This window comes from Dendrobates tinctorius, unplaced genomic scaffold (genome assembly GCF_039654945.1).
Source record: "Dendrobates tinctorius isolate UK_male_01 unplaced genomic scaffold, ASM3965494v1 ptg000070l, whole genome shotgun sequence".
Lineage (NCBI taxonomy): Eukaryota > Metazoa > Chordata > Amphibia > Anura > Dendrobatidae > Dendrobates > Dendrobates tinctorius.
This window is the reverse complement of record NW_027361738.1, coordinates 12,947,806-12,973,395: the sequence shown is the minus strand read 5'-3', so window position 1 is coordinate 12,973,395 and position 25,590 is coordinate 12,947,806. Positions and strand designations below refer to the sequence as shown.

The window sequence follows — 25,590 nt, the reverse complement described above, 5'->3', positions numbered from 1 at the left end:
ACCTCCAGCAGGCCACAAATGTGCATGTGTCTGCACAAATGGTTAGAATCCGACTCAATGAGGATGGTCTGAGTACCCGACATCCACAGATGGGAGTTGTGCTCACAGCCCAACACCGTGCAGGACGTTTGGCATTTGCCACAGAACACCAGGATTAGCAAATTCGCCACTGGTACCCTGTGCTCTTCACAGATGAAAGCAGGTTCACACTGAGCACATGTGACAGACGTGACAGAGTCTGGAGACACAGTGGAGCGCGATCTGCTGCCTGCAACATCCTTCAACAAGACCGGTTTGGCAGTGGGTCAGTAATGGTGTGGGGTGGCATTTCCTCGGAGGGCCGCACGGTGTTGGGCTGTGAGCACAACCCCCATCTGTGGACGTTGGGCACTCAGACCATCTTCATGGAGTCGGTTTCTAACCGTTTGTGCAGACACATGCACATTTGTGGCCTGCTGGAGGTCATTTTGCAGGGTTCTGGCAGTGCTCCTCCTGTTCCTCCTTGCACAAAGGCTGAGGTAGCGGTCCTGCTGCTGGGCTGTTGCCCTCCTACAGGCACCTCCATGTCTCCTGGTGTACTGGCCTGTCTCCTGGTAGCGCCTCCAGCCTCTGGACACTACGCTGACAGACACAGCAAACTTTCTTGCCACAGCTCGCATTGATGTGCCATCCTGGATGAGCTGCACTACCTGAGCCACTTGTGTGGGTAGTAGAGTCCGTCTCATGCTACCACGATTCACTTGGAGTAACATTCTGCTGTTTAAGTGTTCCCTTTATTTTTCTGAGTAGTGTATATTTACTTAGAAAATTGGTGACGTGTTCAAAACTTATTTCACCCACTGTATGTGTGAAATTTGCTTTACCTACAGGCAATGTTCTATTGGAAAAAAGCATGCAAATTATCCATCTACTGGGAAATAGAAACGCTTATACTAATTCATCAAAACACTGATCTGTAGAGACTGTGGTTTCAGAGTAGTTTCTTCTCGTCAGTACAGACGCCGGATACTCCTACTAATCAGTACCCTGCTCTGTACTCATTCTCAAAACAGGAGTCTACAGATGGATGTGCGGTTGGGTTAAAATTAGTTTTCTTCGTCTTATCTTTTGGAAATCAAGTAGAAAGTTACAAAAAAAAAAACCTTGCCAACGGACCTGCCCATGAGTTACAGGTTTGGCATTGCAGGGGAAACATACAGCCATGTACTGTATTTTCCTTTGTGAAAACACCTGTTAGAAAAGCCAGACCTGCAGCACCTGAGTCAACCGCTTTAAGGCAATGACATAGTTCTCAGGGAAAGACAGGAAGGCGGATAGTACTGGACTGCTGGTAGAATGAAAGAATTCCAAAGTCCGTGGTGTTCAGATGATACGTGGTTACTTCTCAAGGCGTTTCGAGGTTGAACAGACCTCTTACGCACATCTTGCTATTGTGGTTCTCCTGATGAAGAGGACGGTGTGACCTCGAAAGACATTGAGAATACACCGCATACCATCTGAACACCACGGATTTTGGAATTCTTTACTTCTACCAGCTGTGCAGCACTATCCGCCTTCTTGTCTTTTCCCTGATAACTACGAGGGGCGATCCAAAAGTAATGATAATTGGTTATTTCTATTGCACACAGAAATTAAAATAAAATGTTTTCTTCTCTCTTAGGTACCCACTAGTCCAGTAAAAAAAAAATCACTTAAATAGGCCACGATTCCTGGGAGCTACATTCATTTGAATATGAACTGCCAAGGAGTGAACATCAAAATGGAAAAAAACGAGCTCAGAGCTGTCATCAAATACCTCTGCTTGAAAAAAATGTCTACCAAAGACATACACAGCGACTTGGTGGAAACATTGGGGGACTCTTCTCCTCCATATTCCACAGTTGCACGCTGGGCCAAGGAATTTAAGCTGGGAAGAACATCGACGGAAGATGAACATCGCGAAGGACGCCCATCCACGTCCCTCAATGAAGAAAACGTGAAAAAAGTTGAAGAAGTTGTGTTGGCAAATCGAAGATTGACTATCAGGCATGTAGCTGAGGTCACAGGGATCTCATATGGCAGTATTCAAAGAATCCTTGCAAAAGAATTGCATATGAGAAAGGTCTCCGCGCGTAGGGTGCCAAAAATGTTAACTGAAGAGCAAAAGAAGAAACGAGTTCACATTTCAATAGCAAATCTCGAAAAGTCCCAAGCAGACAAGGAGAATTTTTTGTCACGTTTTTTGACCATGGATGAGACCTGGATCCACCACTTTGATCCCGAAACTAAACAACAATCGATGACATGGAAACGAGCCGACGAACCGACGCCGAAGAAATTCAAAGTGTCAAGCTCAGCAGGGATGGTTATGGCGTCCGTTTTTTGGGACGCTGAAGGATTATGGTGGACTATTTGGAGAAGGGAGCCACTATTACGGGCTCCTACTACGCAGAACAAATAAGAAGATTGCGGGAGGCTATGAAGGAGAAAAGCCACGGCAAACTGCGGGCTGGAGTGCTGTTTCACCAAGATAACGCACCGGCTCACAAAGCTGCAGTTGCCATGGCTACCATTCAAGAAGCGGGCTTTGAACTGGTGGAACACCTCCCCTATTCGCCAGATCTAGCCCCCAGTGACTTCTTTCTCTTTCCTCGGCTCAAGGAACACCTCCGGGGCAAGAAATTAGACGACACTAGCGACGTGATAACCGCTGTTGGGGAGTTTTTTGAGTGTCAAGATCAAGAATTTTTTTCGAAGGGAATTCTAAGTTTAGAAAAGAGATGGACTAAATGTATAGACTTGTTAGGAGACTATGTAGAAAAATAAAAAATTTTTTTGACTATATTCATTGTGTTTAGCATTGATTATCATTACTTTTGGATCGCCCCTCGTCATTGGATTTTCCAACACAGCTGGATACCTTACCACGTTTTTATAAAAGTTGTACTTTTCAGAGCTATATCATGTGAGCAAATACTGCACCTTAAAACGCTTTTATCTGGATGAGCACTCTGTCCATTTTCAATATTTCTTTAAGACAATAGTTCGTAACTATGCGAAATTCAGTTTACTGTGGGATATAGTGTAGTATTTTTCAAGTCACTATTTTGGGGTACATTAAAGTTAGCACCTGAAATATAATAGTAGTAAGAAGAAAACACAAAAGTAAAAAAAGGAATCCCGCCATTTATATTTTATACCGGTCACCAATATATTAACATCTGTAAATATTCAATAACCCATAACCATAAGTGTTCTAGCCAACCCAAACATTTTGAGAATAATCTAACTTCTCACATTGGACATCCCAATAATGTACAACCCAAGTTGATGTTTCTCGAAAAATGCTGAAGTCCCGCACCTAAAAAACGATTTTGCTAGGACAATGTTGGTTTATGCAAATCCTGACCAAAATTAGGTTGCTCTCCGGAGCACCACAGCAGAGTTTGAAGGTTCCCAATTTTGAGCTTCTAAATGTTGAAAAGTATGACCCACTATTTGCCATTTATTACACGGATGCCTTGACAGGCAAATTCTACGTTAGGCAACTTCAGCACAAGGTCCAAGGTGTAGAGGCTACACCTGCACCCCTATATTGTAGGTACACCTAAAATGTACTGATACAAGACAGCCAGTAAAAGGCTCCGCCAACGAGAGATGCATTATCTCTTGTGTACGTCCCTATCATACAGAAAATCAGATGTCCTATATTATGGAAGATCGCTGCACCAACTGCATGTTATCAAAATTACAAGCCGGGCTGCTCAGAAAGCACCTGGATCTGACGCACTATACAAGATGCGAGGATGACAAATCCTCATAGTGAGAAGCACTGCCTAATTGCTACAATAAGAAGTCTATTTCCATCATTTGGGCCCCGGCCCACAGATGACGATCAGCGTGCAGGCTTTTCTGCCACTATTAATGGGTGGCTTACTACACGAGCACTGTACATTAATGAAAGGTGAAGTCATTTCCTCCCACAGAAATCATTCTTCCTCACAATGCCCTCTAAATTGCTTCACCTCCCTCTCATTAAGTGCAGGCGCAGCAACTCTGGGGTCGCAGCGTCTCCCACATACACAAGCAGTAGGTATGCACTCTGAAGACTCCTGTGATACTTCATTTATCATGACGGCTCCAGAGCTTTTTTTTTTTTTCTTCTTCACTCAAATTACAATTAGTGACACCATGATAAAGTGAAGTCAAAGATTTCAATTAGAAATAATTAACTAGGCCGGAGCTGGCAGGCTCCCCTGTACTGCAGATAGCATGCACTCCAACAAGGCACAATTGTGAATTAATTGCTCAACGCCTGGCATAATGAGGCGATTTGTCAATCCCTACAAGGATTCTTGACTCAATGGTTTGTATGTTCAGAAATAATTTTTTAACAACGGGCGTCTATTCCATCTCTGCCACAACATCACCTTAAAGGGTTAATACCAAGAGTGGAAGCTGTCACCTATCCATGGGCTAGGGAAAATTCTCTATGCCCAGAGATTAGGAGGTTAACTTCCAATCTTGGTACAAACCTTTTAAAAGGAGTTGTCCACTATTTGGACTACCCTGTTTCAATGCCAGCGCCATTTCAGTGGTGACGGCACTCATGTTTCCGGAGCTCAGATGAGGTCGTTGTGTCAAGTGAGCCCTGCACCCAATCATCGCTAGCGTCACTGTCCCACCCTGCATGTATAAGTAATCAGGAGGTAGTGAGCAGCCGGCCGTAGCGCTGACTTTTCATTGATTACTTATACGTTCGAAGTCGGGGAGAGTGAAGTCGGTGCTAATTGGGAGCAGAACTCACGTGATATAACGACCTCATCTGAGGCCCGGGAACATGAGCGCCGACACTACTGTAACAGCGCGGTCACCGGAGGAGAGTATAGGCGTTTTTATTTTAATGGAATCCAACATTCAGATTGAAAATGGGTTGTCCTAATTAATAGTGGACAGCCCCTTTAAGGCTGGGCTTACATTGCAACTTTGGTTGTCAATTATGCTATGCCTCTGATACATAGTAGCATAATGTAAGTGAATGGAGTCACACTATGACCGTGACATATCTATGAATAAAAAAGAAAAAACAACAACATTATGGCTCTTAGAAAACAGGAAAAAGAAAAAAAAAAAAACACGATACGTTTATCTACTTGTCGGCATCTGTCCTACATGCAAGTCTAATGTTCACACGGTGCATGGCCCGGGCTCAGCTCCATATACTGCAGGCGCTAGCTGTGTTATTAAACTGTTTAAAACATAATAAGTACGTTACATGATAAATTAAAAACTGCTGTAAAAAATAGTAAAACTAGTTCTGCAAAAAAAAAAAAAAAAACACACACAACCTCATACAGCCATGGCGAGAAAAAGAAAAAAAAAAAAGTGCTAGGTATATAAAAATTTAAAAATGGATGTAGAATCAAAATTTAATTTAAGAAGCCAAAATGATAAAAGTATATTGCATTAACATTAGGTGACCACTGTGGCCTAGGGGGGAGTTGTTGTTTCTTTGCAGACCCTACCATGTAGTACTTGCAGTACCTTACTCCGTGGTATTACTGCCATCATTTAGTGTCTGTGTTGCGGAACATTAGCGGATACCTCCATATTATGACATCTGATGTAGCACGCCATTATCTTTTTTTCTAACTTTGTATGAAGGCACGTAGGGTTTTCCGGACCCAACAGCAGCGCAGCCATATGTAAGAGTTATTTTAGTCTATTTCACTCCATACCCTTCAGGAACTACAGGCAATCACAAGACATGAGGCTGGGACAATGGCTGCCAAGATTGTTACGTTTGGTAATCTAGCATGAACCTGAAACTGCAACATAGACTTTATAGAGAGTTCACACAAGATGACCCTGCAATCTGCAGTTTTTGGGTCTTATATATATACTAGCTGAAGAGCCCGGCGCTGCCCGGGCATAGTAACTAACTGTGGTTAGTTATAGAAAATTATAATTATCCTCCATCCCATAGTCCCGTGCCCATATACCCATCATACATATCCACGATCCCATAGGCCCGTGCCCATATACCCATCATACATATCCTCCATCCCAAAGTCGAGTGCCCATATACCCATCACACATCCTCCATCCCATAGTCCCATGCCCATATACCCATCATACATGTTCTCCATCCCATAGTCCCATGCCCATATACCCATCATACATATTCTCCATCCCATAGTCCCATGTCCATATACCCATCGTACATATTCGCCATCCCATAGTCGAGTGCCCATATACCCATCACACATCCTTCATCTCATAGTCCCGTGCCCATATACCCATCATACATATCCTCCATCCCATAGTCGAGTGCCCATATACCCATCATACATATCCGCCATCTCATAGTCCCGTGCCCATATACCCGTCATACATATCCTCCATCCTATAGTCCAGTGCCCGTATACCCTTCACACATCCTCCATCCCATAATCCCGTACCCATATACATATCCACCATCCCATAGTCCCGTGCCCATATACCCGTCAAACATATCCTCCATCTCATAGTCCAGTGCCCATATACCCATCACACATCCTCCATCCCATAGTCCCGTTCCCATATACATATCCTCCATCCCATAGTGCCGTTCCCATATACCCATCATACATATCCTCCATCTCATAGTCAACCATTATGACATCATAATGAGCGGCGGCGGGGCTTGCAACCCTTGACGACATCAGCGTCGCCATGGCAACCATTGTGACATCATGAGGGGCGGGGCTTGGCGCGCACACACTGCTTCCCCAGTATGCAAATAGGGGCATTGTGACATCACAATGAGGGACGGAGCTTGACGCGCACACACTTTTTCCCCCAGTATGTAGATAGGGGCAAAATTGTTTGGTGAATTGGAACGCGCGGGGTTAAAATTTCGCCTCACAACATAGCTTAGGACGCTCTCGGGGTCGAGACGTGTGACTGTGCCAAATTTTGTGGCTGTAGCTGCGACGGTGCGGATGCCAATCCCGGACATACAAACAAACATACACACATACACACTTTGAGCTTTATATATTAGATATATATATATATATTAGATATATATATATATATATATATATATATATATATAATTGCTTTCTAACAAACAGAAAATATAATTTCAAAATGCAAAAAAAAGGTAGTATATTTCTTTTTAAGTCTGCATGCCAGTTTAAAATCAGAAATAATGTAAATTGCGGAAATCCTTAAAACCCAAGGGAAAAGCCAAATGTCACGATAACGATCCAGAATACAGTTCATGATTTAATTCCCTCATATCTGGAAAGCGCTAGTCATTCTGCAGCTCAGTCACCTGCTATAATCCTAATATATGAATGACTGAGTCACAACTTATCTATTCACATAAGAGGAGAATCATTAACTTTGCTTTGTTAATAGTCATCAAAATGGTCATAAAATACTGGAGAAAAGTCCAGTGAGGCAAGGTGGATTTAATAGTACAAATAAATCCATGTTACATCACAAAGTAACCAGAAATATCCCACATTGACTATTCACATTTTAATTGTGTAGTTAAGTATATAATAAAAATTCACATAGTAAATCTGTATCAATGGTAAAACATTATAAAGAATGGTCATTTAAGGGTCACTAGTTCAAAGGATAGCGGTCATTAGAACTTTTCAGAAAAACTGGTCATGTGTATAAATTTGCACCCAATATAGGACTTATATCCTGGATTTTTCAGCAATTTCCCTCTGTAGGCTCTAACTCAGATTACTATGATGTTTCCTATGCGATGCACATGGATGGATGGAAAGTCTCCAGCTCTTTTTTCTTTTTGTAGCATTTTCAGAAGCAGAAGCAGTATAGAGGATATTCTACAGAAGCACTGAGCAGTGTAGATATGAATCCAGCACTGAGCAGTGTAGATATGAATCCAGCACTGAGCAGTGTAGATATGAATCCAGCACTGAGCAGTGTAGATATGAATCCAGCACGGAGGTGAAATAAAACAACTACTACAAGCTGCACCATGATCTGTGAGTTAATGCCTCTCTGATTTTCCCTGTAACCTGACATTTCGGTCAGTTGGTAAGCCCCCTTGTCAGAGCGAATGACGAGTTCAGGAAGCAGGGGGAGGCAAAGTGGATCTAAAAGTTGAGAAGATATATTAAACAGTTTTTATAATTAAAGTTTCTTACATTCACTTGTTCTATTGATTTAAGGAGATGGTTGTTTTTCTTTTTCGGAAAATATTCGGCCCCAGCTGCAGTTTGGTAACAAATAAACCACACTGTATTCACCTTCTTTGAGGCCAACGGCAAGACTCTGTTGCTGCTCCCGTTGTCTGGCAGTAGTTGCCCTGCCGACGTCACATTGACTGCATGGGAATGAGTGAGCTCAGCACTGACTGGTACCCGCGCTGTCACTGCCCATGGCACTCTTCCTTCAGAACCGCTGAGGTCACTTGACGTGATGTCAGCGCCGCAGACCATGTCAGACACTGGGAGCAGCAGTAGAGACTGGCCCGTGGCTCCAGGCGACTGAATAAAGTGTTTAAAATATAAAAATATAATAAAACACAAACTGCAGCCAGAGCTGAAAATTATGTGAAAGGAAACAACCCTGTAAGCAAAGTTTGTTGAAAAAAACATTTTACCTTTTAATGTTAAGGTATGTAGTGCAAAGCCATAATATGAGGTAAAGGTGCAATCATGTTCACGCCTGAAAAAAGCCCTGAATCTTTAAATTGGGGGTCCCAAACGTAATGTGTGGTCTGGATTTACCGCATCCAGTACATTCTATTGATGTCATTTCTGTCTTCACAAGAGAAATTGACATGCTGCGGTCCTTAAAGACGCGTCGTGAGTGAGTTTCCGTGGGGGATCCGCAGGATTACATACGCACAGTGGACATGGGATTTCTAGAAATCTCGGCCACTATGCTGTAACATCTGACCACTGCATAAATACACAGTGTTAAACCCGCAGCAATTCCCGAACGTGGGCATGTACTCTAAGCAAGACTACACAACATGACAAGAGTCAAACCAGAAATTAGTTGGAACGGTCTGACTTCCACAAATATAATCTAGATGAAGTAACAGACTAATGGGGTAACACGTTACAAGTGTAACATAACCTCATTGCCTAGATAAACCGTTAATAGGAGTTCCCCATAAACGCTGCAAGATGACCAACCAGTAGCGCACACCTGATAACGTATCAAGTCCTATCACCTAAACAGTCAAGGTCAATAATGACAGATCACATATCAACGCAAAACTTACAGTCAGAATTGTAGTTTCCAGGCTCCATTGTCAAATACAGCGTCTGCACAGAAAGAAAACATTGCTAAAATCTATTCTAATACACTACCAAGCAGTCAAGGTCACAGCATCACAGGCGATGAAAGCAACAATGCTTACAATACGTCAGCAGTTCCATGTACTCGAGATTTAAAGAAACCTGCCACACTGAAATCTGCAGGCAGGAGCAGATAAATATTTTGTTTTGTGGAGAAAAAAAAAAAATCATCACATGTATTTATGAAATTTCTACCCATTCTGGGCATTTCAGTCAAGAGGGCGGTCCTAATCAATGACAGACCGCCTTTCTTGTATAAGTAGTAGCGATGAGTATATTGATGTGGTCTCACAAGCCTGTGTGTCCCCTAGTTGGACTCCGTCCCTCTCAGCCCTTATCTACTTGCATGTCACTTTACAAATAGTAAGGTTTTTATTATTAGCGTTAGGACTGTCCCAATTACGGTCACCGTGGAGTGGTGGTATGGCTTTCGCATTTTTTTTTTTTTTAATCAAAAGACATGTTAACTATTATATTATTTTCATGCACTAAGCTATTTATTTACTGCAGGGTGTTGAATCATTATGTTTCTGTCTTTGGTTTTTAAACATTTTCCTAGTTCAACACTAACTACATGAAGTGCTGGGATTTTCCGCTTGGTACATAGAAATTATTATAGAAATACAAGGGACAACTGGATAACAGCGCTGTAAGGTCTCTAATGGAAGAAAGGTTGTGTTTGGTCCGGCTGGTGTCTTGGATGAATTACATTTCTGACAATGGTCCCATCAAGTGAAATGTAACACTACTCAGCAATGGGAAACAAAGACCCAGAGCAGGAACAGGAGGAATGAATGGGACAAGCCAGACTTAGCTACCCTTGTATAAGTGTGTATCAGTGGTATTGTACGTGGTGATATAAACATGAAATAAAAGGCACACGGAGGTGCAGTAAAGGATTTATACACTTCAGAGAGTAAGTTCATGTTAGATTTACATATTGCAAATAAGACATTTACTATATTATCTGCAGCAGACATTCATGGCAGACAGTCAGTCAATGAGACTCACCCATAAGTAACAAGTCTTTGGGATTTTTCTTGGGGAATGAAAAATATTCAGAATTGAGAGTTCTCAGTGGTTGATACCTGAGAACAAAGATGAATTCTCATCGACACACAATAAGAGAAAAAAAGAATGGATCTACCTGTGGCAAAACATTTTTGTATGCCTGATCACAGCACCATGGACATGAAATTACTGGTATTGAAAGGTAACTTCACATCTCAGAGAGAAAGAAGAGTCTGTGAGTATAAATTTATGATGACCTTTGACACTCTCAATGCTGGAATGAATGTGTCGCATGGATTTATGTCTTTTTACATCAATTAAGGAATTTGCTCCTAAGACCTTGTGGGGGCATCACAACACATTAGAAGACCCCAATCACAGGACAATAAAACCTTCACTGCTTATCTATGAACTGGTCCAATATTTATGGCCATAACTGTCTATCACTCCCCCATAATGATAATTCTGCTTCACGTCACTTGTCTTATCTATTGCATTATTTCTGTGCCCTATTGTGTATAAATATGTGATTCTTCAGATTTTGTATTAGTCAATGCCTGATGAAGAGACACGAGTAGCTTGCAATGTGTTACCATCTCTTCAGTTAGCCATTAAAAGGTATCAACCACTGAGGACTCTCAATTCTGAATATTTTTCTATCTACTGGCTAACTCGGTACAAAGATATATATCTTTCTTGTGGAATGTGCATTATTTTGTAGCATGTAAACAGACTTGAGGAATCTCATTCTTGTGCTTTGGAAACAAGTCACCAGTTTTCACCAGAAATCATGTGTAAAACTATTTGAAATGTGGCAACATTCTTGCAAAACTCAAAGTTGCACAAAAAGTTTGAGACTTTGCATTTTTTACCCCAACCCTGGCCATCAACTAACAGAAAGAGTGTCTCAAAGAGGGGCGAATCCAATACTGGTGAACATAAACTTACCCTTAGGCTATGTGCACACGTAGCAGAAAATTTCTGCTGAAAAACCTGACTCCCTTCCCAGAAACCGCGCGTCTGTTTCTGCACGTTTTCCGCGCTTTTTTTTGCGCAAAAAATGCGCAGTTTTTATACTTTTTTCTGTGCGTTTTCAAGACGCATAGAAATAGCCAGAAACGCAGAAAAATCCACAAAATTAATGAGCATGCTGCGTTTTTTACCGCAAAGCGGTTTTTTCACGGTAAATAACGCATCAGTATGCACAAAAAGTGCAAAATGCATAAAAATAAATGGAAAGCTTATTTTTAGCGGTTTTATTGGAAAATCCGCTAAAAATACCGCTAAAAAAACCCGCTGTGTGTGAACACAGCCTTAAAATGTATCTTTTACTATCATTCTGAAAATGTATATTCCCCAGCAAACAGTGAAAACGTGCACTATAAAATCATACGCCAAATTCTGGTGTCACAGGTGTATGCGGCTTATTATAAATGTAGTCTGTGTGTCATATTCAGATCTACGTCAGCTCGGAGGTTAGTACTCCAAATGTACGGTGTGGTTGATCTCGGCTCACTCATGGTCAATACCACTAAAATAGGCAGGTCATTAAGGCTTAGTCATTAAAGGGGTTTTCCATTTTGGGAAAACCCATCTCCACACGTGCGATTTGTGTTTCTTTGAAGCCAAAATAATAATTAAAAAAAAAACTTGAGCTTTCTTACCCTCACCAGGTCTAGCGCCGTTTTCACTGCTGCTCTCTATATCTGTTATTGTCTGCAGCGCTGATATCAGATTGACAGTGCTGCAGGCAATCAGTGAGCTCAGTAGCTCATGCTGCCTACACTGGTAACTGTGTGACCCATACATACCGCTCAGGTAATATACTGTAAAGAATTAAAGTATTGGGAGACACTTTTTAAACACTGAATTCAGGTTTTTTCTATTCGGTCCCATTGCCACAGGTGTATAATATCCAATCACTCGCCGGCTGTCTACCTATATTAATGACTTGTCCTAAAGAGCTCAGGGTCCGAGCGCAGTACACCCACACAGGGCCCAAAGAGCAAGGGGGCGCCACTTACACCTCCAAAGTATCAAGCAGCTTCTACTACTGACATATACACTGTTCTTGCGGAGGGCCCTCGTCCGTCTCTGTCTGGCACCAGCTGTATTGTAATAGGGCACCACTGTTATAACAAGTCAGTTTGTACATTTGTTCCCCATTAAACATTCCACAGTCACCTGGGAAAAGTGTTATTGAAAAAGTGTAAGCATTTAGAAACCACAGCAACTCTATCATGAAGTGGCAGACTACAAAGTTACAGAGCGAGGTCAACCAGTGATGAGGCGCATCGTGCATAAAAGTAGCCAACGTACAGTGGACTAAAGGAAAGAAAAATAGGCACAAAAACTGTGCACTGGAAGTTTCATGGCATGGGTTTCCATGTTAGAGTATCTGTATGCAAGCCTTGCATCACCAAGCACAATGCATGAAGTGGCGTAAAGATGCCATTACTGTAGACAGCAGTGGAAACGTGTTCTCTGGAGTGATGACACACACTATCTGGTTGTCGGATGGATGAAAATGGTTTACTATTATGATTGCAATTATAAAGTTTGGGAGAGGTGGGATAATAGTAGGGGGATGTTTTTCAGCCTTTGGCCCCTCACTTGTAGTGAAGGGAAATCCTAATGATTTAGACTACCAGACTACCAAGACTTTTTGGACAAGATTATGCTTCCAACTTTGGTGCTTTTCTGTTGCAGCGTGACTGTGCCACAGTGTAAAGCAAGGGCTATAACAGACATTGGGGATATAGAAACCAAAAAAAGGCAAGTAGAAGACAAAATAAAATATGAAATGTTATTAATCACAATTAAAATGTACAATATCTAAAGAATTAATGTAGAACAAGGCAGAGTGTACCCAATGTCACCATACAAATAAAACCAAGTGGACAGGTAGAGCAAACGGTAGAAACACTACATAAATAGCGGACCAAAATTATAACCACTGATTACACAATAATAAATCCATGTGGATGCATAAGTGGTAGACTAGAATCCGTGTAGGATACTTCATGAAATCAAGATATAGTATACAAAGTGCATAGTGCCAGAATAAAGTGTCAAATTTTATGAATTCATGCCAATGTGCATGGTGCTAAAGAATTTACAGTACTAAGATGAAACTATTTCATAAGTTCATGCCAAGGTGCATAGTGCTGAAAGACTATAATTATAGTACTGAAAATGACCCTGGGGTTTAACCCAAATAATAAAGCTTCATCTTCAAAGAAAGAAAGCGCTGAGAACAAAATATATATTGAGGGCCAGTAATCACAGATCAGCCAAAAGGCTGCACATAGCAGAATGCAGCAAGTACCTGTCAGATGGTGACACAGGGAGGAGGACTCTGCCTTGTTCATTCTTTACACACTGTACATTTTAATTGTGATTAATACAATTCCATATTTTAATTTTGTCGTCTTCTACTTCCCTTTTTTTGGTTTCTATATTTCCTTTTGGAAGTTGACATATTTATAATTGGTCCTCTTTTTTGGGTTTCTATAACAGACACTGTTGGGTGCCGAAGAACTTGCCTGGCCACACAGAGCCCGGACCTCAACCCCATCCAACAAACTTTGGGATGAACGAAAACTGAGATTAGGAACTGGGTCCTCTCGTCCAACACCAGTGTCTGACCTCACGAATGCTCTTCTGGATAAATGTGGGTACATATTCCCACAGATACAAGTGTCGAAATCCCTCCCAGAAGAGTGGCAGCCATCGCATCCGAAAAAGTGGAATCAACTCCACCAATTCCTAAATAACTAAGCGAAGGAAGATCAGAATTATTTCACAAGGATTTTTCCCTTGATGAGAGGACATATTGAATCACAGCTAAACGTATCCCACACGGTTTCCCAAGAAGCTTTTAACATGTTTTACGGAGGTAAAATTAACATACCATTATAAGAGCTTCTCATTTACATAAATCACTGCCTTATAACTATCAATTTTATGTAAAGTGCAACCATGAAAGTGTCTTTATAATTGAAAACTGCACTGAGCACATACATGAGAAGAACTATGCAGGCTTCTATCACATGAACAGTAAGAACATGTTCGCACTTGTACAAACCAGATGCATTCCTTTCTGTAGACAGAAACATCTAATGTTACCCACTGGCATGTAAGAACTAGAGTTGAGCGAATTTGTTTGGATTCGGTTGCCTTACCTGAATTTGCCATATTCGTGCCATATTGGTACCCTATTCGTGCCGAATGTATGTCTTATGATCAGTTCTGAACATATTCGGTAATTTCTACTCCCATTGACTCTAATGACATTCAGCTGTGTTCGACAAATATTGCAAAAACATTCGATTCCGATCGTATCCGGAACCGAATCCGAACCAATTCACTCAAACCTAGTTATAACTGAATGTAGGAGAAAATAGACAAACTCTTATTTATCTGCCCCCTGTTGCCTATCCAAAGCCAAAACATCACCAGAAATAGCAAAAGTTTCTATACCCGTAAATGGAGAGTGTGACCAATTTGGCAGGCATTATATCGCAGCCCGATTTGCTGCCAGGAATTGAAAAAAACTGTCTAACTTTATCCTGAACATTAATTGTCACTTACCATCGACAAAAACATTTTTTTTTTTTACATAAAATCAAATAAAAATCATAATAATGAAATAAAGTAAAAAAAGAGTCTGACTTCTCCCTGATGGTACTCCATGATGGATACAAGTTTCTGCCAGATGCAATAAAGAGTAACCACCTTTTTAAATTTTTTTTTTTTTTTTTTATTTCATAAATCAATAGTACACATAAGATATATTACACAGTTGCTTATTTTTTGTCAGAGAAATTTACTTCTTTCTCTGTCAAAAGTGATCAGTCATTATCAAAGACTTTTTCATTACGGAGATAGGGGATGGCGGCTGGTGCTCATAAGTTTCTATATAGATGGGAGGAGCTAGAGTCAGAGCCCCTCCCTCTTCCTCCCTTCTATCAACATAGAACCTTCTCAGTAGCGGCCGCCATTTACTCTCTCAGTAATGGGCGTATCGGTCGTCACAGAATATAGAATTTATCTCAGAATTGACCATTTTGATAATGACTGATCAATTTTGGCAGAGAAAAAAGCAAATTTATCTTATCTAATATATAAAGCTCAATGTGGGTGTGTATGTATGTATGTATGTATGTATGTATATCCAGGATTGGCATCCACACCGTCGCAGCTACAGCCACAAAATTTGGCACAGTCACACGTCTGGACCCCGAGAGCGTCATAGGCTACGTTTTGAGGCAAAATTTTAACCCCGCGCGTTCCAATTCACCAAACAATTTTGCTCCTATCTACATAATGGGGAAAAAGTGAAAGGAAAAGTGTTGAAGGCAAATTGACAGCTGCCAGATATGAACAAGGGGGACTGAAAGAATGAGAGCGATGGCGCCAAAGAGTATATACCGTACAGCTGCTAAGGTGGGGCCCTGACATGGGATACTCACCACACACGGGGATATGAACACACACAAAATGCGCCACACACTACCACGTGCTTCAACACATATACCACCCTCAGCACACATTTCACCACACATACACCAACCTCGCCACATAAAAGTCCAAACACAAAAGTCGCCACTCAAAACTCGCCACGCTGTCCCAGAGCTGTTTAAAAGATGAAAAATGAGCTGTGATTGGTTGCTATCAGCAACAGTTTTCTTTGTAGACAGTTGTGGTAACTGAGGCCTATTATTCTTATCATTTCTATGGTGTTAACGTCCTTCTGTAAAGCTGGAAATAACACAATTTATTACCGTGCCAGCACAGACTGCAGGGGGAGCCCAGTATCACACAGGATAGGATTAGATACACGGCTCAGCAGTCCGTATCACACAGGATAGGATTAGATACACAGCTCAGCAGTCAGTATCACACAGGAGAGGATTAGACACATGGCTCAGCAGGCAGTATCACACAGGACAGGATTAGATACGCAGCTCAGCACACAGTATCACACAGAATAGGATTAGATACACGGCTCAGCAGTCAGTATCACACAGGATAGGATTAGATACACGGCTCAGCAGTCAGTATCACACAGGATAGGATTAGATACACGGCTCAGCAGTCAGTATCACACAGGATAGGATTAGATGCACGGTTTTTATGTGCAATATAATCATTATAAATTTGTTATAACTAACCACAGTTGGTTACTATGCCCAGGCAACGCCGGGCTCTTCAGCTAGTGAAAAAATAAAGCCTATACTCACCTCCCGTGCCGGCAATGTTCCCGCTGTGTTGGTACTCGCTCTCCAGTGGCTCGTTGTTGTGACACTGGCGCCCAATTAGCACCAGCGTCACTTTGTTCGCCTCCTGCCAAACTGAGCAGGAAGAGAAAGTCAGATCAGCTGCAGCCCTGAATTCTCGTCCATGTTTAATTTGTCCGAAGGTGGGGACAATGACACCCACGCTGATTGGGTGCTGGCATCACGTCTCACAAAAACTGCACGCAAGCACCAGCCCAAGTGCCAACAACGCAAAAACCAGAGCTGGCATGGGAGGCAAATATAGGCTTTATTATTTTATGGGGGCCAAACATTTTGATTAAGAAGGGGTTGCCCATGCAGAGGCAACCTGAAAAAATACATAACGTTTGGTATATGTTTTTTGTTTTTTTTAAATTTATAGGAGTCTTTAAATGACAACTGTCAACCACCAAAAACAAGTCACATAAAAACTCCAACTTGTTCCAAATATTTGAGACTTGTCTGGCGCAGTCACAGTGTCCTGGGTATCACATTGTGACCCCATTCACCTGCAATATGCTGTAACCGATCAATCTTTGGCCACATAACTTGTGTCACAGCCAAAGTTGCCACATATCTACAGCCCAAGTCTGGTGGAAAGCTGTAAAATGATATGAACAGGCCTGAGTAAGCACTGACCTCATGGTAAGCCATACTTTGACCCAAGCATTGGTCTCTTTCAGATATCTAATTGTACATCGCTCTTGTATTGGATTTTGCTTTCAGAATACAATTTAGAAGATACCAATGTCACATTATTAATTACTTATAAGTGTCTTAGCCAAAATAAGGAAGCACAACATTTTTCTTGACCTATTGCTTAGTGCTATAAAACATAGTAAAACATTACAGAAAAGTCAACTGCTCCCTACATAACCTCAGTACAATATTACACAATGACAGGTCTCCAGACAACTGTAGCTATAACAGACTTACCAAAGATCGCATGCATTTGGCTCATATCCACGTAAAATCATATCATGCTTCTTATAAAATAACTCTTGTATACATACAGCTTAGTGTCTGTAGTATCACCAAATAATGAAAAGCATTTTAGCAAGACGCAAGCATGACCATCCCAGGACCTAGAAACCAGATGTACAGGTTAGGCTAGACAGGGGTTACTCAGTTTACATGGGTGTGCAAATGGAAAAAAAATAGATATAAATACCATGACTACAGTATAGTAATACGAATGAGCTAGCAGAGATCTATACTCCATAAAGCCTACATGATATCCACATAAGAGAGCTCCAATAACTACCATGGGAATATCCAAAACATTATTACTAGTCAGATTTGTGGACATCCTATAGACAATGAATGGAGAAGAGATCCAACATGCGCACCTCCACTCCATTCACGCCAGGTGTCTGGAGAGCCTGGGACCTTGGTCCCCAAGCTCTGTTATTGGGATGAATGAGGGGCACCGCGGCTGGACCCCCGGCAATCAGCAAGGAATTCCCTAGCCTGTTTTCAGACCTCCATTTTGGAGCCCCATGGTCGTTCCCCATTCGATTAACGAGTCCTGTGGACAGAGAATTATTTGTTTTTAAGGAACTCTTTATCGAGGCTTCCAAAATGCAGTGAGATAGTTCTTAACAGGACGGAAAATCCTCAGTGCAGAGATTAGGCAGCAAGGAATGCTGGGAGATTTCAGCTCTGAAATTAGTCAATCTGTGCATGCAGCTTATTATACAAACTGTAACTGGCAGAGTATTTACAACCAAGCCAAAAAGCAATGCCGACAAATCCCAACATTAGACTTAAGATCGTTGGGTAACAACACCTCTGTACGTCCCGAACAGTTTCTTCTGATCAAACGACTCAAAGATCGGACTGTGATGACAAAGCTGATGAGCACACGTCTAGGGGACATTTGGGTAGATTTATTACTCGGCTTGGCATTGATTGGTCAATAAAAATATTTCATGATAGACAAAATGTTCCAGACATGTGTAATTCTTGTGTATGGATACATATGCGAAAATGACATTTGTTGGCCGTGTACACAGGATTGTATCTATACCCTGGTGTAAACTGAAATATCCCTTTTTAGCATATGACACAAAATCAGAAGCTGTGTGACTCATAAATGCTGATTTCCTGGAACGTTTTGTTGAGTACAAGGTAAAAGTCACAAACTACTGAAGATGTATCTAAAGTATGTATTCAGGTCAGAGAAAAATCGGAAACTGTTACAACATAATACATTTTAGCTTTGTATTCTAGAGGGGTTTTACAGAAAAACTTGAATTTTTACTTATTTCGCAATTAAAAAGTCTCATAAGAGGGAACTCGACAATACTGGAGTTCAGATTCAATCACTCTGAGCTGATGGCAGACATCTTGGTCATTTCCATGGAAAACATGAATGCTCACATCAGCCAAAGGTTCATATGTACGGGGTAGTCGTGAGGGTTGGCGGAACGTGAGAACTTTTTTTTAGGTAGGGGAATCCTTTAGAAACCTTCTACTAACGCACCCAACAGCAAAAAACTAAAGATCTTTTCACAGTCAATGATCATAAACTCTACTAGCTTGTATTCAGAGTCCTATTCAGAGCCGAAAATCTCTGGAAAAAGAGAGCTCTATATGACGCGGTCAGGATCGCTGGTGCATCGCTAAGTGGTCGCTAGTGAGCTGCCACACAGGCAGATCTCACCAGCGACATCGCTGGGGTCGGGGGTCACTACTTACCTGTCAGACAAGGCGATCCTGACGTCCTCCCGCCCGCGTACACGCGTCGCTCGTCGGCGCCACAGGAAGCCCAGCAGGAAGCTGAAGACGAGAAACGGCCCAGGACGTTCTCGAGCGATCAGCGATAACCAGCGGGGGAGTCAGTCGGAGATAAGTATCACATGCAGCGATATCGCTAGTAATATCACTATCACAAAACCAGTGACAATATAGCGATATTGCTAGCGATATCGCTTAGTGTGACAGGCCCTTTACAGTACACCACACATCTACAAGTCTGCAAGCAGAGATGCCCAAAGTACATTAGAAAGTGTCATTATGTCACTAACATGTATTAATAAGCATTAGTTACAAAAAAAAAAAACAAGAAAAAAAAACAATAAAACGCTACGCTCTAATGCAGGACAATAAACAAATCCGGAGAAAAAGACCTCCACAGAAACTAAAAACACCCAAGTCAGGCCAATAAATCATTCATAGATGTATCAACTCATATTCAGCGGATAAGAATCACTGGAACGTCACGGCTCCATCCCAAAAGGCCAAATTAGTGGCAGACATCTGTACAATAGAAAACTACCATAGTGCAAAACCACTTAGAATATAGAAACAGAAGCAATTTATCAAAATGTATATATATTTATCAAATATATGTAGAAAAGTATTTTTTTTTTTTAATAGTTTATGGGATTTTTTGACCCTTCCCATCTACGCTGCAGTTCCTATTGGGACCTTGTTCAGACTGGTGTAGTGACACTTTTTGAGCTATTTCTTATAGTTACGTACATAAAACTGGAAAATGTCTAATCTGTAGATCTCAGTGGTAAGTGACCATAATGTACCATAACTTAAATGACAAAAACAAGAAGATGTGATGGCAGAGCACCAGACCTGCACCTACTGATTGGTTCACTGACTACTCCCAAAATAAGGGACATACAGTGCAACCTAATCCATTAAATACCGCGGGCGTTCATGCCTGAGTGACCCACTGTAATTATAGGAAGAGACTAATAATTTAAAGAGGATTTCAACAGCAATTTAATCTTTACTTAATGCTTCTATTATAAGTGTAAATTTGTTTCACAGCTGAACTGACCATTTCATAAGTAATTGCACCAATTTGCGGAAAATATATTTTTTCCCATAAGGAAAAATAAAAATTAAAACTTCATATTTCCACCATAGATAGAAGCCATCATAATGTACTGCACAGATAGAAATGACTCCTTATATTAGCAGCTCCTGGAACAACATGCAATGTGTATTCCTTTAATATGAGAGTCAACGGCAGAATAATGTTTGTAAAGCGCTGTGGAAATAATGGCGCTATACAAGAGAGCAAAATAAAATAAATTAAATATATGTGACTGTATATGGTTTCTGTCTGTGAAGTACGCCCAATGGAACATACCTCTAAGGCCTGTTTCACACAGACGTTTTTTTCATCAGTTGCAACCCGTGAAAATAGCGGGACACAGATCCGCAACTGTTTTGAAAGCACGTGTGCTACCGGACCGTTGCTTTGACGGATCCGGGGAAGGCAGAAATTTAAAAGGAACCTGTGGGGAATGGGGAGGGGGAGAGAGAGAATTTTTTTCAGCCGCCAGACCAAGCATGTCGGGTTAAATTTCCGCCAGAGGCAATTCTTCCAGGCATGCGCAGTTACAAATGCAGATCCGGCCAGCAAAAAAACGTTGCAGTGTCCGTCCTGTCATGTCTGCGGACACCAAAATTTTGGCGGGTCCGTAAAAAAACGGATCCAACGGATGACCATCCGTCAAGATCCACCGATAATGCAAGTCAATGGGAAAAAAAACGGATCCGCCAAGAAAAATGGCGGATCCGTTTTTTTTCCAAAACAGCAGATTTTGACTGATGGTGACAGACGGATGTGTGAAAGAGGCCTAAGACAAAAAAAAACAAAGGGCACGATTCATTATTGCACTTTTCTGACTACTACCGTATTTGAAGTTTATTGATTTATTTTTTGTTTTTAATTTCTGCCATAAAACAGGATAAAGACAAAAAAATGAGAATTTTTTTTAACCATGCACGTTAAGTTTCATTAATTTGGCAGAAAAAAAAGTCAGCAAATACCACAAGACGAAAAAGAAAGAGGAGCCTTAAAATAAAAAATAATTTAAAAAAAAAAAAATCACAAATGATTAATCGGGCCTCAATTAAACTGTGTTCCAAATTATTATGCAACAAGAGTTTAGGAGTGATAAAGTTAGAATTTTTTTGTTTGTCATTTAAACTCATTGATGGTGATGTGTGTCAGGGCTCTTTATATCACTGAAAGCAATTGCAGATACCTGTGCAAATTAGTTTGGCAGGTGTGTCCAAATAAAGGCAAGACTACTTAAGAAGGCTGTTCCACATTATTAAGCAGCCTACATTTTTTGCCAAAATGGGAAAGAAAAGGATGTGTCGGCTGCTAAGAAGCAACAAATTATGGAGTATTTAGGTCAAGGCATGACTACAATCAACATTGCCAAGACACTTCATCGTGATCATCGCACTATCAAGAAGTATGTAGCTGATTCCCAGCACATACGTGTGCGTGCTGATAAGGAAAAATTGAGGACTCTTTCCAACAGGCAATTGCGTCAGGTTAAAAGAGCAGCTGCAAAAATGCCTTGTCATAGCAGCAGACAAATTTTTGAAGCTGCCGGTGCCTCCAACGTCCCCCGAACAACAAGATGCAGGGTCCTTCAGAGGTCTGCAGCTGTGCGTAAGCCATCCTGTCGACCACCTCTATCCACTGCACATAAGCAGAAACGGCTCCAGTGGGCCAAACGATACATGAAGACTGACTTCCAAACTGTTTTGTTCACCGATGAGTGCCGTGCAACGCTCGATGGTCCAGATTGATGGAGTGGAGGATGGCTGGTTGATGGACACCCCATGAAAACACGGCTAAGGCGCCAACAAGGAGGAGGTGGATTAATGTTTTGGGCTGGAATCATGGGGAGAGAGATTGTCGGCCCCTTTAGGGTCCCTGAAGGGGTAAAGATGAACTCCATAATCTATGTGGAGTTTCTAAAACAGCACTTCCTGCCATGGTTCAAGAGGAAGAACCGTGCTTTCCGCAGCAAGATCATTTTCATGCATGATAATGCACCGTCTCATGCTGCAAATAACACATCTGCATCTCTGGCTGCTATGGGCATAAAAAAGGACAAACTTATGGTGTGGCCACCATCTTCCCCTGACCTCAACCCCATTGAGAACCTCTGGAGCATCATCAAAAGGAGTGCCTATGATGGCGGGAGGCAGTTCACATCTAAGCAACAGCTCTGGGAGGGTATTCTGTCCACATGCAAAACAATTGAAGCACAAACCATCCAAAAACTGACAAATTCAATGGACAAGAGAGTTCAGAAGCTTCTTTCGAACAAGGGGTCCTATGTGCAAATGTAACATCACCGAGAATAAAGTTTTGACTTGAAAACTGTTTGATGTCATTTTGTAATAAGCTGATAATGCTTATAATTTCACAATTGACCATTTTTTTGTTCAAAATAAAAATAAAAAGGTTGAAAACTCTGCTGTGCATAATAATTTGGAACATGCATTTTGAGTGTTTATTACCGTATTTTCCGCTTTGTAAGACGCACTTTTTTTTCCCAAAATTTGGGGGGAAAACAGGGGTGCGTCTTACAAAGCGGACATGCCTTACCTAGGCTGTGATCGGGGGCGTCCGGCGGTTGCTGGCCTCTGCTGCGGGTGTGTCCGGTGCCGCGTTGTGTGCCCGTCGATGCCCGGGGCTCTGCCAACATTGTGCGACAGGCCAGAGCACCGGCATTTCCTCGGTTCCCTGTGTGCCGGTAAAAAGATGGCCGCCGGCGCGTGCGCAGATGGGATCTCGGGACCCAGTTCTCGAGAGATGAGATTTGAAATCTCATCTCTCAAGAGCTGGGTCCCGAGATCCCATCTGCGCACGCGCCGGCGGCCATTTTCCCTGGGTTCCCTGTGTGAGCGCGGTGGTGCCTGTAAAAAAAATGGCCGCCGCGCGTGCGCAGATGGGATCTCGGGACCCAGCTCGATTTCAGATCTCATCTCTCGAGAACTGGGTCCAGAGATCCCATCTGCGCACACGCTGGCGGCCATTTTTTTTTTTACCGGCACTTCAGCGCACGTATACAGGGAACCGAGGAAATGCTGGGGCTCTGGTCTGTCGAACAATGTCGGTAGAGCCCCGGGCATCGATGGGCACACAACGCCGCACCGGAGGCACCCGCAGCACCGGCCTGCAACAGCCGGACAAGTGGAGAAACCGGACACCAGCACAAGACTCTGCAGCAGCAACGGCACACATCGGAGGCCCCCCTCATCCCTGGATGCGGCCTGCAGCATCACTCCACGCCTGCCTCCTCCAGCAGCGAGCCTGGGACCCCGCTACACCGCAGCCACCAACCCCGGTAAGCAATAAGATGCAAGGATTATAAGAGGCACCACCATTTTATTAAAAAATATTTTTTTCTTATTTTTCTCCTCAAAAATTGTGGTGCGTCTTATAATCCGGAGCGTCTTATAAAGCGAAAAATACGGTATTTTAAAAAATATACTGTTTTCATAGGCAGTTTGTTCAAAAACATTGCAATTATACTAGAATATTAGATGACTGGAAAATAACAATGACTGCAATTCATATAGGTAATTTAGAGAAAATATGAGGAAATATTTTTTGCATAATAATTTGGAACACAGTGTAGACTTTCATTTATTGCTGGCATTAGCTTAGATGCCACTAGAAGTGGTTTAAGGTTAAGGGTCTGTGCACATGTTGCGGATTCTACTGCGGATCTGCAGCGGTTTTGGCCCTGCGGATACAGTACCATGTAAGTCAATGGAAAATTAAAATTGCTGTGCACGCGCGGCGGATTTTGCCAAGCAGATTTGCCGCCGTGGTTTTAAAGCATGTCACTTCTTTGTGCGGATTCCGCAGCGGTTTGGCACCTGCTCAATGATCAGGGGTCAAACTGCAGGCTAATCCGCAGCAGATTCCGCAACGTGTGCACACAGCCTTAATGTGCCGTAATTTTTTTTCTCCCAAAAACAGGTTCACACTATTCATGGGAATGTGGAATGGAGTTGAAATGGCAATGTTCCTTTAATAGAACCCATCACCACACTGCGATTTTGTGCATTTAGGCTACATAAATTATTCTTATGTCACTTCTGCAGCAGCCTATCAAATTTTAAGTGAAAATCTTAGAAACGAGACCATTCATTAGCTGATGAGATAAAAAGCTTTTCATGCTCTAATTAGCTCTCTGCCTGCAGATTCTTGCATTGCACAAAGTGGAGGCGGTCCGTCCGTGTTGCACAGCGCAATCAGCCGCCACCTCCTGCTCCCCAGACGTGCTCATCTATAGAAGAAAGCCTTCCAGCTCTGGATTACTCATCTGCAACATTTATGAATTAGACTTTTTTTTTTTGCAATGTCAGACAGCATAGTGTCTACTTAGAAAGATGGCTGAAATCTATTTCCTCTTCATAAAGAAAACTCTACAACGAGAAAGACTCAGCTGCAAGTAAATCAGCCTCGATGTCCTGAATGAAGGATTTACAGTCACAACAACCAGGTTAAATATTGGGCCGGATTTGCACATCGGTGTCTCCTAGTACAAATACGGACTGGCCACAGGTATCCGGATTCCAACTTGACAATCTGATTGGACATCTATATGCGACTGTCAAGATGGCATTAAGACCCACAGCCACTCCGTCTATCTCATTCTGCACTCGGACCGTGAAACACAAATACTGTATATGAAACCAGCCTTCCATTGTGTAAAAAAAAAAACAATCTCTCCACTACACAGAGATCAATATGATTATGCTGTTCTTTATGGCTCCATAAATGAGAAAGCTTGACCCATCAGTCCACTATTCCCCGAGGCAGCATAGAAACTCTAAATCTTTTCTTGGAAGATCCAAATTCTTAACAGTAAGTAGGCGATCCAATATTTATGCACTGTTAATGCAGCACTTAGTGGAAAATCCTTCAAGACAGTCATTTTGAATTTGATGAGATAAACTGTAGGAAAGACAACAGTAAAAAGCATGTACACTATATAAAACGGAATTACATTAACCACAGGAAGCGCGCCTCGCATTACAAATCCACTATATTTAGCCACATCATTTTATAAGTCATGTGTGTATTAAATATAACATTACACTCTTTTTGTGCAAGGCTAATGCAGTTTCCAGTACTGGACACACACAGTGTGCATATGAAAGGGGAAATTCATTTGCCATTCTTAAAA

The 25,590-nt window shown here is 41.9% G+C and overlaps 1 protein-coding gene across 6 annotated transcripts in view; it reads right to left on the bottom strand.

Moving 5' to 3' along the window:
• The window catches only part of OSBPL3 (oxysterol binding protein like 3), a 181,150-nt gene that overhangs the window by 117,850 nt on the left and 37,710 nt on the right, over positions 1–25,590 (bottom strand). The window contains exon 3 of one of the 6 annotated variants that reach the window (XM_073581390.1): positions 9,242–9,284. The exons of 3 other annotated variants lie outside the window; for them this stretch is intronic. The gene's annotated coding sequence lies outside the window, so the exon portion shown is untranslated. Of the gene's footprint in view, positions 1–9,241; positions 9,285–16,573; positions 16,898–17,545; positions 17,633–25,590 lie in introns of those variants that run through there. 2 more of the 6 variants (XM_073581393.1, XM_073581392.1) reach the window with 2 other exon arrangements.